The sequence below is a fragment of the Pituophis catenifer genome, unplaced genomic scaffold (genome assembly GCF_029215685.1).
Source record: "Pituophis catenifer annectens isolate HBS135680 unplaced genomic scaffold, rPitCat1.0.hap2 SCAF_5, whole genome shotgun sequence".
NCBI lineage: Eukaryota > Metazoa > Chordata > Lepidosauria > Squamata > Colubridae > Pituophis > Pituophis catenifer.
Window position 1 is genome coordinate 15,224,958 of NW_027256885.1, and position 12,429 is coordinate 15,237,386.

Here is a 12,429-nt window from a genome sequence, read left to right on the forward strand (position 1 = left end):
CAGAAACAAATTCTACACAGTCTCACTCATCACTTGAGGGGAGTACCTGCATTCCAAATAAGTGTGATTTGGATTACCTGTTATAGACCCTCGCCTTACAAAAGTGTGTTTGCCACATGCAAGAGGATATGCATCCTACACGGAGACAAATGCATTTTTGTGCATGCACATACACCATATGAAAATATAGTTACAGTTTCTGGTCCTCAAGGTGGTAAAGACAAGCTTAAAAGTGAACTATGAAGTTAGATGGGAAAGTTTCTAGTATTTAAAGTGTCGGTACCTTTGTGACTATGCTTTGCCCTCCTGAATAGCTAAAGGAGATTTGACGAGTTCTATTTTTGAGAGGAAAGGTATAATTTAACTGACATGATAGACTGAACTCATCCTGTCACCTCCATTCTGAGATATGCAAACTGTCCCTTTTCAAATAAGTGAAGGAGCAACAATTAACAGATGTAACAAAAGTCAGTAAAGTGAGAAGCATCTTTAGTAACTGGGATTTTCTTGGATGATCTGGTGCTTTTTGTACTCTACAAACACTTGTGGAGGAAGGGAATTGAGGAAAATTTACTATGCTTTTAAGTATTGAAATTTTAGAAAGTAAAGCAGTGTTAAAACCCAAAACTTTTAGTTTTTATAATTCAGTTTATAATCAATAGATGTTTCAAATGGTCCCACTATTGAGCTCGAGGAAAAAAATGCATTTTTTTTTCATAATGCTACTGTTTTTATTTGCTGTATTTTAAGCCACACTGATTACATCAGGGTAAAGATATGAATAGGCTAGGTTCTGGATGCAAAGTATCAGGTTGAGTTCATGAATGGCTTTCAGTGTAAGAAAGGTTTTGTGTTCACTATTAAACTCCAAATTATATATTTGAAAAAAAAACATACGTTATGCAAGTCTAACTATATGGTCATAGTCAATTTTGCCAGTTCTCAATTTGTAACACTGAGAGATGGTGTTATGATCAGCACTGAAGGATCCAACCATTAAACACTAGAGCTTTTTGAATTAACTGTTAGCCACTCATTCTCAAGTTAGTTTTAAGGCAGGCATATCAAACTCAAGGCCCGCGGGCCAAATCCAGCCCTCAATGGGTTTAGATCTGGCCCGTGGGGCAGCCCTGGAGACGGTGAGGGGCCGGCCCCCACCACCTCGGCCCTGGCCCAGCCTGGCCAGACACTCCCCCTGGGTGCATGCACAGGAGGCGGTGAGTGCGTGGGGGCTGGCGGTGCCCAGCAGTAGCTTCAGCTCAGCCCCTTGACTTCTCATTGACCAGCAGCGATGGCCAGTTGGATGTGAGCCAGGGTGTCCAATAAGCCACATTCAGCCCCACCCCATGTGCACCCCACTTGCACACTTCAGGGCCCTGCAGCCCACGCAACACAGGTGGGTCCAAGCACTGTGGCTGTTGGGCTGGCCTTTTAAGCTGCAGGCAGAGGCAGAGGCACGGGATAAGGCACGGGATCCGGCTTGGATGCACTGGGCGGCCGCCCAACTGCCCGGCCCATTCCAGCCACAGTGGCTGTGGGCAAATAAAGACAGGGCTATGGCGAGGCAGCCTAGCCAGTCGTCACTGCCACATTGTGGCTCCTGCCATCCAACCTCGTCCTCCAGCTCCAGCCGCACACGTGGGACGAGTCTCCTGCCCGCCACTACGCCTCCAATGGCCCTGAACAGGAAGAGTGGGGAGTTCCCATCCCCAAGAGGCAGCCGGGACTCCTTGCCCTGCCCTGCCCTGCCCTGCCCTGCCCTGCCCTGCCCTGCTGGAGCCCAGCCCCAAGGGACCATCAACACTAACTGTACAACTGGATCCTCTCTGCTCGGGCCATGGTATAGTATAGGTTTAATTTGTTTAGGTTGCCTTTGCAAACTAGTCTTGTAAAACTGAAACAAGGTTCATTTATATACTTGCTTTTTAGGAAATTTATTTATTTATTTGTCAGATTTATATGCCGCCCTTCTCCCGTAGGACTCGGGGCAGCTCACAACAATAAAACAACCCGACAATAGATAAAGTTTAAATAATATTAAAAACCAATTTAAAATCCCCAAATCCCCAAGTTAAAATCCATGGCAGATCAGGGAAGTTGCTGAAAGAGCCATGTCTTTAGGTCGGCGCGGAAGGTGCGGAGGTTGGGGGCCGTCCGGAGCCCGGTGGGCAACCCATTCCAAAGGTTCGGTGCGACCACAGAGAACGCCCTCATCCTGGAAATAAGAGGTAAAATCCCACAGGTCTAGAATCCATGAAACCTGAACTCCAAATAAATGTTTACAAGTTCAGGATTTAGTGGCTGCTCTGATGGAGCTGGAAATTGAAACTACAAGACATATTAGTCAAATTTTATGCCAAGTTGAACCATCCTACCCTGCTACCAAGTTTCATTATTCTGGGCCCAGGCCCCCCCCCCAAAGCTATAATACAATAGGAAACTAAACACATTTAGTTCCTCAAATGAAAGTCATAGATATAATGAATTCTATGTCTATGCTGTGTTGACCTTCTCAAATTGTCTTTGTAGCTTCAGCCTTCCTAAACATTTTCCAAATGGCCAACAACCCCTGTGTCTGCCTCATAATACATACATAGAAAGTAGGGACTTGGAGATCAACTCAAGGTTACATTCAGTAAATCCCATGTTGAGATAGGAAAATGTGTTGTACTATGGCAGTGGCTGCTTCAGCAAATTATATTCCAAGAACGTCCACTAAGTGTGCTGGTGGGGATTGGTTTCCCTTTGTCCATCCATTGGGGTGAAAAATAATTGGCACATATATTTGAACTCCAACAGATAAAATTGATCTTAACCGTAAAGTCTAGATGTGTTTTGCATATTCAGAAATGTAACGAGAATATTCATACCATTCAAGAGTTAGTTTCTTTGTATCTAAATATTCTACAGCACTTTTTGGTCCAGGTTCCTTTGAAACATCTGGAAAAGTTTTAAGTGTAGATGTGTGATGGTTATAGCAAGGACTAAGGCTCAGTAACTTACTTACTTTTTCCTGCTCAGTAATTTGTAAGAAAACCAAAAGTGTCTGCAAGCAGGAAAAAGTACAGTATTTGATTTAAGATTATGCAGGTTAAAATACAATACATAAAAGAGCGGTCTCTGTATTTATATAATACTGCAAAGGTTTGTTAATTTTTGTGAACTGTTAACTATAGTTGTAAGGTTCCAGATTAATTTGGGAAATGCTTTTATGTGTACAGAATTAAAACTTGTAAATTAATGCATTTACCTGAACAAGAACAACATTACCAAAGGCAAACATTTACTTATGCTTTAGTTAATAAATTTGAAATGGCAAGATAATGCATCAGTAGCAAATAAATAAGATAGGAAAAAATAGAAAAAATCTTTAAAATGAGTATTGCCATTGCTTTCTAACTCCTGAAAAATCAATTGGTTATCAGTAAATTCTTGTTTGCAGGGCTTATTTAATTTAGGCTGGTGTCTACAAGGTGTATAGTTCAACATGAGTAATCTCATTTAAAGGCCACACAGATGTGCCAGGGCTCTGCCTGCACCATTTGCAATTTGTAGCTGAGGGAGTTTAATGCATGTTGGCTAACACACTATCGGCACTATTTAAATAGGACACCTGAATGTAGGAAATCCTGCAGGCTAAATATACTGCAGTGTGTGTAATGTTCAGAGAATGCCACATTTTTCCTTTTCCTGTTCTTCCCCATTCATTCCTACATGAGTCACATGGAATAAAATACAAGATGTTTTTGTGCAATGAATCATGTGCCTATAGAATCATGCAGGCAGCATCTTTCTGTGGATCTCCAAATTCATCAGGAGCCCCTCCTTGCAATTACTATGAAATCCTTACAACCAGTTAGCTGAAACTTAACAACCAGCCCAGAGGATGTTCTGTTATGTATGCTAACACCTGCTCCATTGCTTCCTAGCACATTGTGTAAGGTATCATCAGGTACAGTACATGCCTGTATCTTTGGGGGAGAGGTAACTAGCTGGAAAATTACTTTTCACACAATTTCATTCTCTTCCACTCATTTTTGTTTGGCCAAGGGAAACGTTTTTGCTTTTAAGCTATTTGTTAGAATTTTGTCCATGTCCAATCTCTTATTAAAAACCTCCAGTGATGGAGCACCCAAAACTTCTTGAGGCAAGCCGTTCTACTGGTTAATTGTTCTCACTATCAGGAAATTTCTCCTTAGTTCTAGGTTGGTTCTCTCCTTGATTGGTTTCCATCCATTGTTTCTTGTCTTGCCTTCTGCTGCTTTGGAAAATAGGTTGACCCCCTCTTCCTTTTGCTCTTCAAAAATTGGAACACTGCTGTCATGTCACCGCTAGTCCTTCTTTTCACTAGACTAGACATATCCAATTCCTGCAACTGTTCTTCATATGTTTTAGCCTCCAGCCCCCTGTCTCAACTTCTTTTTTCTATTGTGGCGACCAAAACTGAGTGCAATATTCCAAGTGTGGCCTTACCAAGGCATTATAAAGTACTAATGCTTCACGTGATCTTGATTCTATCTCTTTAATGCAACCTAGGGCTCTGTTTGCTTTTTTGGCAGCTGCTGCACATTGCTAGCTCATATCTAAATGGTTGTCCACTAGGACTCCTAGATCCCTCTCACAGTTACTGCTGTTGAGCCAGGTATCACCTATTCTGTACCTGTGCATTTGGTTTTTCTTGCCTATGTAAAACCTTTTCTCACCACTGAATTTCATTTTGTTAAACAGTGCCCAGTGTTCTAGTCTGTTGAGATCTTTTTGGATCCTGAGCTTGTCTTCTGGTGTGTTGGCTATTCCTGCCAATTTGGTGTCATCTACAAATTTGATGAGATCCCCTTCTATTCCCTCATCTAAATTGTTTATGAAGATGTTGAGTACTGGGCCTAATATGGAACCTTGCGGTACCCCATTGCATACTTCCCTCCATGTAGATGTAGTTCCATTGAGGACTCTATGTTGAGGGTGGTTGGTCAGCTGGTTACGAATCCATCTGATGGTGATGCTGTCTATCCCACATTTTTCTGTCTTAACAAGAATTAGGTTGTGCTTTACTTTGTCAAATGCCTTACTGAAGTCCAAGTAAGGCAGTACCGTGAGGCAGACTGCGCCATCAAAATCATCCCTGGGGCAAAACTACCCAAGCCCAAACTGTACGCCATGACGGCCCGGTAAATGCAAGAAATGCACAAATACATAGACAAAAACCTAGCAAGGGGGTTTATCAAGCCAACCAAGCGACAGGTCGCAGCGCCAGTCCTCTTCAAAGAAAAAAAAGATGGAACTGTGAGATTGTGTGTGGACTTTGGAGGAATAAATACTGTGTGCGTACAGAACCTATACCCCTCCCCCTCCCCCTCATGAAGGACATGCTATCTCACCTAGCCAAGGGAAAGGTTTTCACCAAATTAGACCTCAGAGAAGCATACTACCAAGTACGCATCAGGGAGGGAGATGAGTGGAAAACAGCGTTCAACAGCCCCCTAGGGAGCTTCCAATTCAAAGTGATGCCTTTCGGACTGCAGGGAGCCCCAGCGGTGTTCATGCAGTTAATCAACGAGGTGCTGCAATAGCACCTCTAAAAGGGGGTCCTCGTCTACCTGAACAACATCCTCATCTACACTGAGACCATGAACGACCACATACCCTTAGTTCGCTGGGTACTAGAAAACCTTCTGGCAGCCAACTTGTACATCAAGCTGTCAAAATGTGAATTTCACCGCACACAGCTAGACTACCTGGGCTACTGAGTGTCAAATGAGGGTATAGAGATGGACCCAGCCAAAGTACAATCCATCCTAGGCTGGCAACCCCCTCGCACCCGCAAACAGCTACAAAGCTTCCTAGGGTTTCCAACCTTATACAGACAATTCATCCCCTCCTTCGTGAAGATTGCCAAACCCTTCGTGAAGATTGCCAAACCTCCTAAAGACAGGGAGCCCAGGAATGAAACCCCGCCTGGGACTGTTGTAGGAAAAGACGGGACCAGACCAAGCTCTTCAATGCAGGAAAGGTTTATTATGCATAAGGTTCAAACAGCATTTAACACAGCAAATTGTCTGAACCCCGAAGGGCGTACAGAGGTGTTGCTTTTATATTCTAGATTACGTATACATTGTGTCTAGGTTGCATTTAGACATATTTGGTCTTACAGGAAACAAAAGATGTCCACTCCAGACGTTTAGTAATAGATAACAGTAAGAAGGAAATCACATGAATATATTGGGGGTTAATTATACTCATCACATGTTATACATGACATTTAAGTTAAAATGCAGAAGTAAGCAACAGGATGCATCTGTCTGGGTCAGTCTGCTCTTTTAAGTTAAAAATACTCTCTGTCATCTCAGCAACTCCTTACTGGCATACAGAGAAATATTTAGCCTTGACCAAAGTTTCAGGCCTTGTTACCGAGACTTTGAGCCAGAACCAAAGAATATGTATGAACCCTAAATCTAATCCTCTTCAGGACAACCTCTACAGTGGGACCTAACCTGCCAAGAGGCATTTGAAACACTAAAAGAAATGTTTGCAAAGGAACCAGTGCGGAAGCATCCTGACCCCGAACAACCCTTTGTTTTCCTTTTTTAATTTTTTTTTTTTATTGTGAAATATGATAATACAATTCAAACATTTCTGGTTCTGTGGTGTTAATACATTTATACATGTTATTTACTTATTATTATTTACATGGTATTGCTTCCTTGCATTATATTTGGTTTGAAAGATATTACATATAATAATACACAATTCTTTATGATCATATATACATGTTATTTACTTATTGTTTACATATCTTACATCCTTACTCAATTGCAGTTGGTACTACAAGTAGTAATACTCAATTCTATATAATCATTGTTAATTGATTATTAAATTAAACTTTATGCTCCTCGAGCTTCACTTTTTGTTTCTTTTCTCTATCCACTCATATCCCACATGCTATAATATTCCGTATTCTCTCTATCGTTAATTTCTAGTGTTAGTTTATTCATTTCGGTGCACTCCAATATTTTCCTGATTACATGTTCTTCGGGTGGTAATTTTTTCTCTTCCCAATACTGAGCGAAAGAAATTCTTGCAGCTGTCATTATGTGTGTAATTAAGTACCTCTTCTTTTTTGCGTATTCTATTTTCAGGATTCCCAGGAGAAATATTTTTGGCTCAAAGTCAATATTGTCTCCTATTATTTCCGTAATCCATTTCCAAATCATCCTCCAGAATTTTTTCGCTTGGGTACAGGCCCACCAACAGTGGTAGTAAGTGCCTTGATGATGGCCACATTTCCAGCAATTCGGACTCATATTAGGATAAATTTTGGTGATCCTAGCTGGTGCTAAATTACACCTATAAAACATCTTATATTGATTTTCCTTATAGGTTACCGCCCTGGTCATTTTAAGGTTGCTGTTCCAAATTGAGTCCCATTCATTTAAATTTATGTTTTGTCCGATGTTTTTGGCCCATGCTATCATTGGGTCCTTGACCACCTCCTCTACCATGTCATAATCCAGCAGGTAATTGTATAATTTGGCTAGTATTTTATTATCAGTGCCCATCCAGATCTTATCGAATCCATTAGTGCCTGTCTCTATGCCAAATTCCTCCTTGTCCTTTTTATAACGGGATTTTATTTGTGCATATGGCCACCAATCTATAGGAATACCCTGTTCTTTCAGTTCTTCAATTGTTTTAAGGTTCTCTCCCCCATCTAATATCTCTTTATATTTAACCGTTTTTCCCATTTCCAACACATTGGGATATATTATTGCCTCCATCGTGGAAAGCCATCTTGGAACTTTTGTGTATTGTTTTCATCTTATTTCACCCCATGTCAGCATTAGTGTATCTCTTATTTTGTGTCTATGGAAGTATGTTCTAGTTCTTTTTCCTGTATCCCAAAGGTAAGCATGCCAGCCCTTCTGAAGGTCGTGCCCTTCCAAGGTCAGGAGTATTTTATTTCCCAAGGTTGCCCACTCCTTCAACCATACTAAATTTGCTGCTTTGTAGTAAGTCTCCCATATAGGGAGTCCGAAACCACCCCTATCCTTTTTGTCTTGCAAGTTTCTAATCGCTATCCTTGGTTTCTTCCCCGCCCCAAATAAATTTTCTAATGATAGTATTCAGTTCTGAGAAAAATTTTTTATCTAATTTGACTGGGACAGTTTGAAATAGGTACAGCAACTTGGGTAGTGCACTCATCTTTGTTGCTGCAATCCTGCCTAGGAATGATATCTGAAGTTTCCCCCATTTTTCTAAGTCCTGTTTGATATTCCTGATCAGGGGCACATAATTATCTTCCTTAAGGGCCGAGCACCTTGCCAATATCCATACACCCAGATACTTTACCTTCTTAACTATTTGGAGCCCCATTGATTCTTCCAGTGCTTTCTTTTGGTCCTCAGTCATATTTTTGGTCAACAATTTAGTTTTGGATTTGTTTAATTTGAAACCTGCTACCTCTCCATACTTACCCAGCTCTTCCAGTATTTTAACGCCTGTTTCCAATGGCTCCTCCATAATTAGTGCTACATCATCAGCGAATGCCTGGGTCTTATACGTCTCCTTCCTAATTGTCAGTCCCTTAATTTGATTGTTATCTCTAATCCTTTTTAGTAATACTTCTAAAGCTAATATGAACAGAAGTGGTGACAGAGGGCATCCTTGTCTCACCCCCTTTCTAATTTGGAAGGTTTTTGTTAATTCTCCATTTAATAAAATATTAGCCGGCTTCCGGTTTGGCTTCCGTCGCTGCCAGACGGTCCTTTGAGACCGCCAGCCCCGTCGCCCGTAAAGAGCCGCCTTTACAGCTGAAAGGTGACTCGAAAAACTCCATTTCCGTAAGGAAACGTGAGACAGAGCTGGTGAGGGCAGGTAGAGCCCTCTGCGAAGTCCCCAGAGTTCTTTTTTACCTCTGGGGAGGAAGCAGGATGAGGCTCCCTATTTTCCTCGCCGCTGCTCCGGGCTTCGGGAGAACTCTGCGCTTTGCAGAGCCAGGCGATGGGACCAGACCAACTAACGAAAACTAACAGATTCTCTGAACAAGTAGGATGAAATCCGGACCTGGGACCCTAAATTGCAAGTACTTCTAACAACCCTAAGACTGACTTTAAAAGTAAAGAAGAGTGGAAGGGGGGGAAAAAGAAAGTTTAAAATGGCGACTGGCTGAGGCTTGAGAAGAAAGCTGAAAGCGAAAGTCCTTCCGTTTGACTAGTTTAATATGTTACAAAGTAACTGAGACAACAGCGCTGGGTAGAAGTGAAGAAAAAAATTCTTATTTCATGCTTCTTCCTTCTTAGAGACTTGATATTGATATTGTTTGGAGAGAAGTTTTCTTCTTTAAAGGGGAAAAAAAATCTGCTTGTGTGGCAGGATGGCGTTAAAACTCACAAAGCCAGACAACCAAGCTGTGGGGGGGGGGCTCCCCCATTTATAAACCACATGAACAAGTTTTGAGCTTGCAGATGCAGAGGAATGGCTTTAAAGATCTAACACAATTTGTATTGGAGGAGATGGCAAGACATGATGAGATTGTGAACCAGAACCTTGAAAAATTTAGACAGGAAATTAAAGAGTTGGTTCAACAAAAGTATGATAAATTCAAGCAACATATGATAAGTTTCTTAGACGCAATGATAAAGATGGATAAAAAGTTTAATTCAGAAATAGAGTCTAATATGAAGGAAGTTGATTATAAGATTCATAATTTGGATAATAAAATACAAAGAATTGAAAATGATTTAACAATGATTCAAGAAAATAGCTCAGAAGTAGAGTCAAAAATAAAGGAAGCTGACTACAAGACTTACAATGCAGATAATATAAAACAAAGGATTGAAAATGAAGTCATAATGATGCAATTCAGATTTATGGAATTTGCGGTCAGAATTAGGGGAATACAGGAAAATAAAAGAGAAGATTTGAGAAAGATGTCTGCTGAAGTTCTGGCTGGGATTTTAAAGGTTAGTCCTGAAGAGGTATCCTGTAAGATTGATAAGGCCTACAGAGCAAATTCTTGGGTGGCAAAGCAAAGGCAGTTGCCTAGAGATGTGGTGATTTACTTTACCGATAAAGGAATAAGAAATGATATTGTGCAAAAGTCTTTTAACTCCACTCTTGAAATGTATGGAAGGAAGATTTGGATATTTAATGAGCTGCCGCCCAAGATGTTAAAAGATAGAAAGGATTTTGGATTTTTGGTGACTGAGCTAAAGAAGCAAAACATCCCATTTAGGTGGGATGCTCCAGTTGGAATAATATTGAGATATCAAGGAGAAAGATATTAACTAAATACTGTTGAAAAAGCGGAAGAATTTTATTATAAGGTTCTTAAAATGGATTCAACATCTCCATGTATAACACACGAGGGGAATAAAGAAAAGCAAAATGAACAAGAGATTGAAACCCAGGCTAAGCAGATGGAGATGGAGGTAATGGAAAAGCAACAAGTTACAGAGGCCTTTTTGGACGAGCCGCTTTTGGATTCTCCTTCAGAGGTTACAGTTGGATTACCTTTAAATACAAGAGAGGCGGCTTTGGATTCTAATGTGATGTTTTATCAAGTTACAGACCAGCATGGAAATCAATCAGCTGATATACAAGTCCTAGAAAGGCAACCAGGATGGAGATCTAAATCACAAAAAGTTAAGAAAAGAAGAAGCAGGTTCTACAAAGCTAAAAAATTTTAGACTAAACAACAGTTTAATGCCAGTTACTTAAGAGACGATTAAATACATGAAAATATAGCTGAGGCAAAGTATTGGTTTATACTATTTTGAGAAGAATGACAGATCTCTGCAGTGCTGTGCTTTTGGGATGTGGAAGATGGCCTTTAATTGAGTGGATTGGAACTTTCTATTTTGGACTCTTTGACAAATGGATTACGCTTACGCTGAGCTACAAGGCAAAAGAACTATGGGATTGGGGCATGTAGAAGATCTGGTTGTTACCCTAACACGGTGGTTGGAATGAATAATCTAGATGAAAGACATTACAAAAGACACTATATGGAATATAAATATAAAGTCACTCGGGTGGTTTTTTGACATACGAAAACATTTACTATTGATGGGGGCAGATGGTAATTGAAGATACTAAACATACTGTTGGAACTAGAATTTGATGTTACCCTAACATGGGTGATGGAATTAACAATCCAGTTGAAAGACATTACAGAAGATACCATATGGATTACAAGCTTAAAGTCATTTGAGGATCTATATATGGAAATATTTTTAGTGGTGTGGGCAGAAGAACAAAGATATTGAAAATATTATGTATGGTAGACCTGCAGGAAAGTGGGTGAAGATAGGCTAGCTTACTGATTGTTTAGTTTAGGAAAAGGGATGTTATGTTATATTAATATACGTAAAAGATTTAAATTAAGAGATATATGTATGGGGGAGGAGGAAATGGATAGATTATGAGTTGAAATTGCCAAATTAGGATTTATTATATAATTTTACAGCTGAATGTTGCTTTGAAATGTATAGTATAAGGGGGATATAATAATATTGTTAGAAAGGGTCAGCATATGGGGGGTGGAGTAAAAAGGATGGTAAAGTATTATATAATCTGTTACTAATTTGGGTTTTATTCTGGAGAAGCTACAGGGGGAGGGGAGGGGGAGGGGGGGTTAGGGAGGAGGGGGGAAAAAAAGGGGGAAAAAATCTGTATTTGAAAAACTTTTTCAATAAAAAATAAAATAAAATATTAGCCCTTTGTTTTTCATAAATTGTAGTTATCGTGTTTACAAAATTTGATCCGAATCCCATCTTATTGATTTGTTGTTTCATGAACTCCCAATTCAGGTTATCAAATGCCTTCTGGGCGTCTAAAAAGACCAGTGCTATTTCTTTATCTGGGTGTTCCTCGTAATATTCAAGTACATCTATTACCATCCTTGTGTTGTTTCTTATCTGTCTCCCCGGGAGAAATCCATTTTGGTCACTATGTGTTAAATTGTTCAGAATTATCTTTAATCTTCCTGCTATGATACTCATATGAATCTTATAATCCGTATTAAGGAGGGAGATTGGTCTGTAATTTTTTATCAATTTTGAGTCCGCTCCTTCTTTCTGGAGGAGTGTGATAAATGCCTCTCTCCACAATTCCGGTATTTTGGATTTTGTCAAGGCCTCATTATAAATTTCCAACGATTTTGGTAGGAGAATTTCCTCTAAATCTGGATTTTTATATAGTTCTCCTGGGAATCCGTCTGGGCCTGGTGATTTGTTCTTTTTGAGTTTAGATATAGCTGTCTTTAATTCTGTCATTGTAATTTTTTTGTTGAGCATTTCTTTCTCCTCCTCCCCAATCAGTGGAAGTTTTTCTTCCGACAGGTATTGGTCCACTTTTTCTTTAGAAATTTCTTCTTCTTTATATAGAGTAGCATAATATTCACGGACGATCTCTAATTTCTCTTCTTCTTTG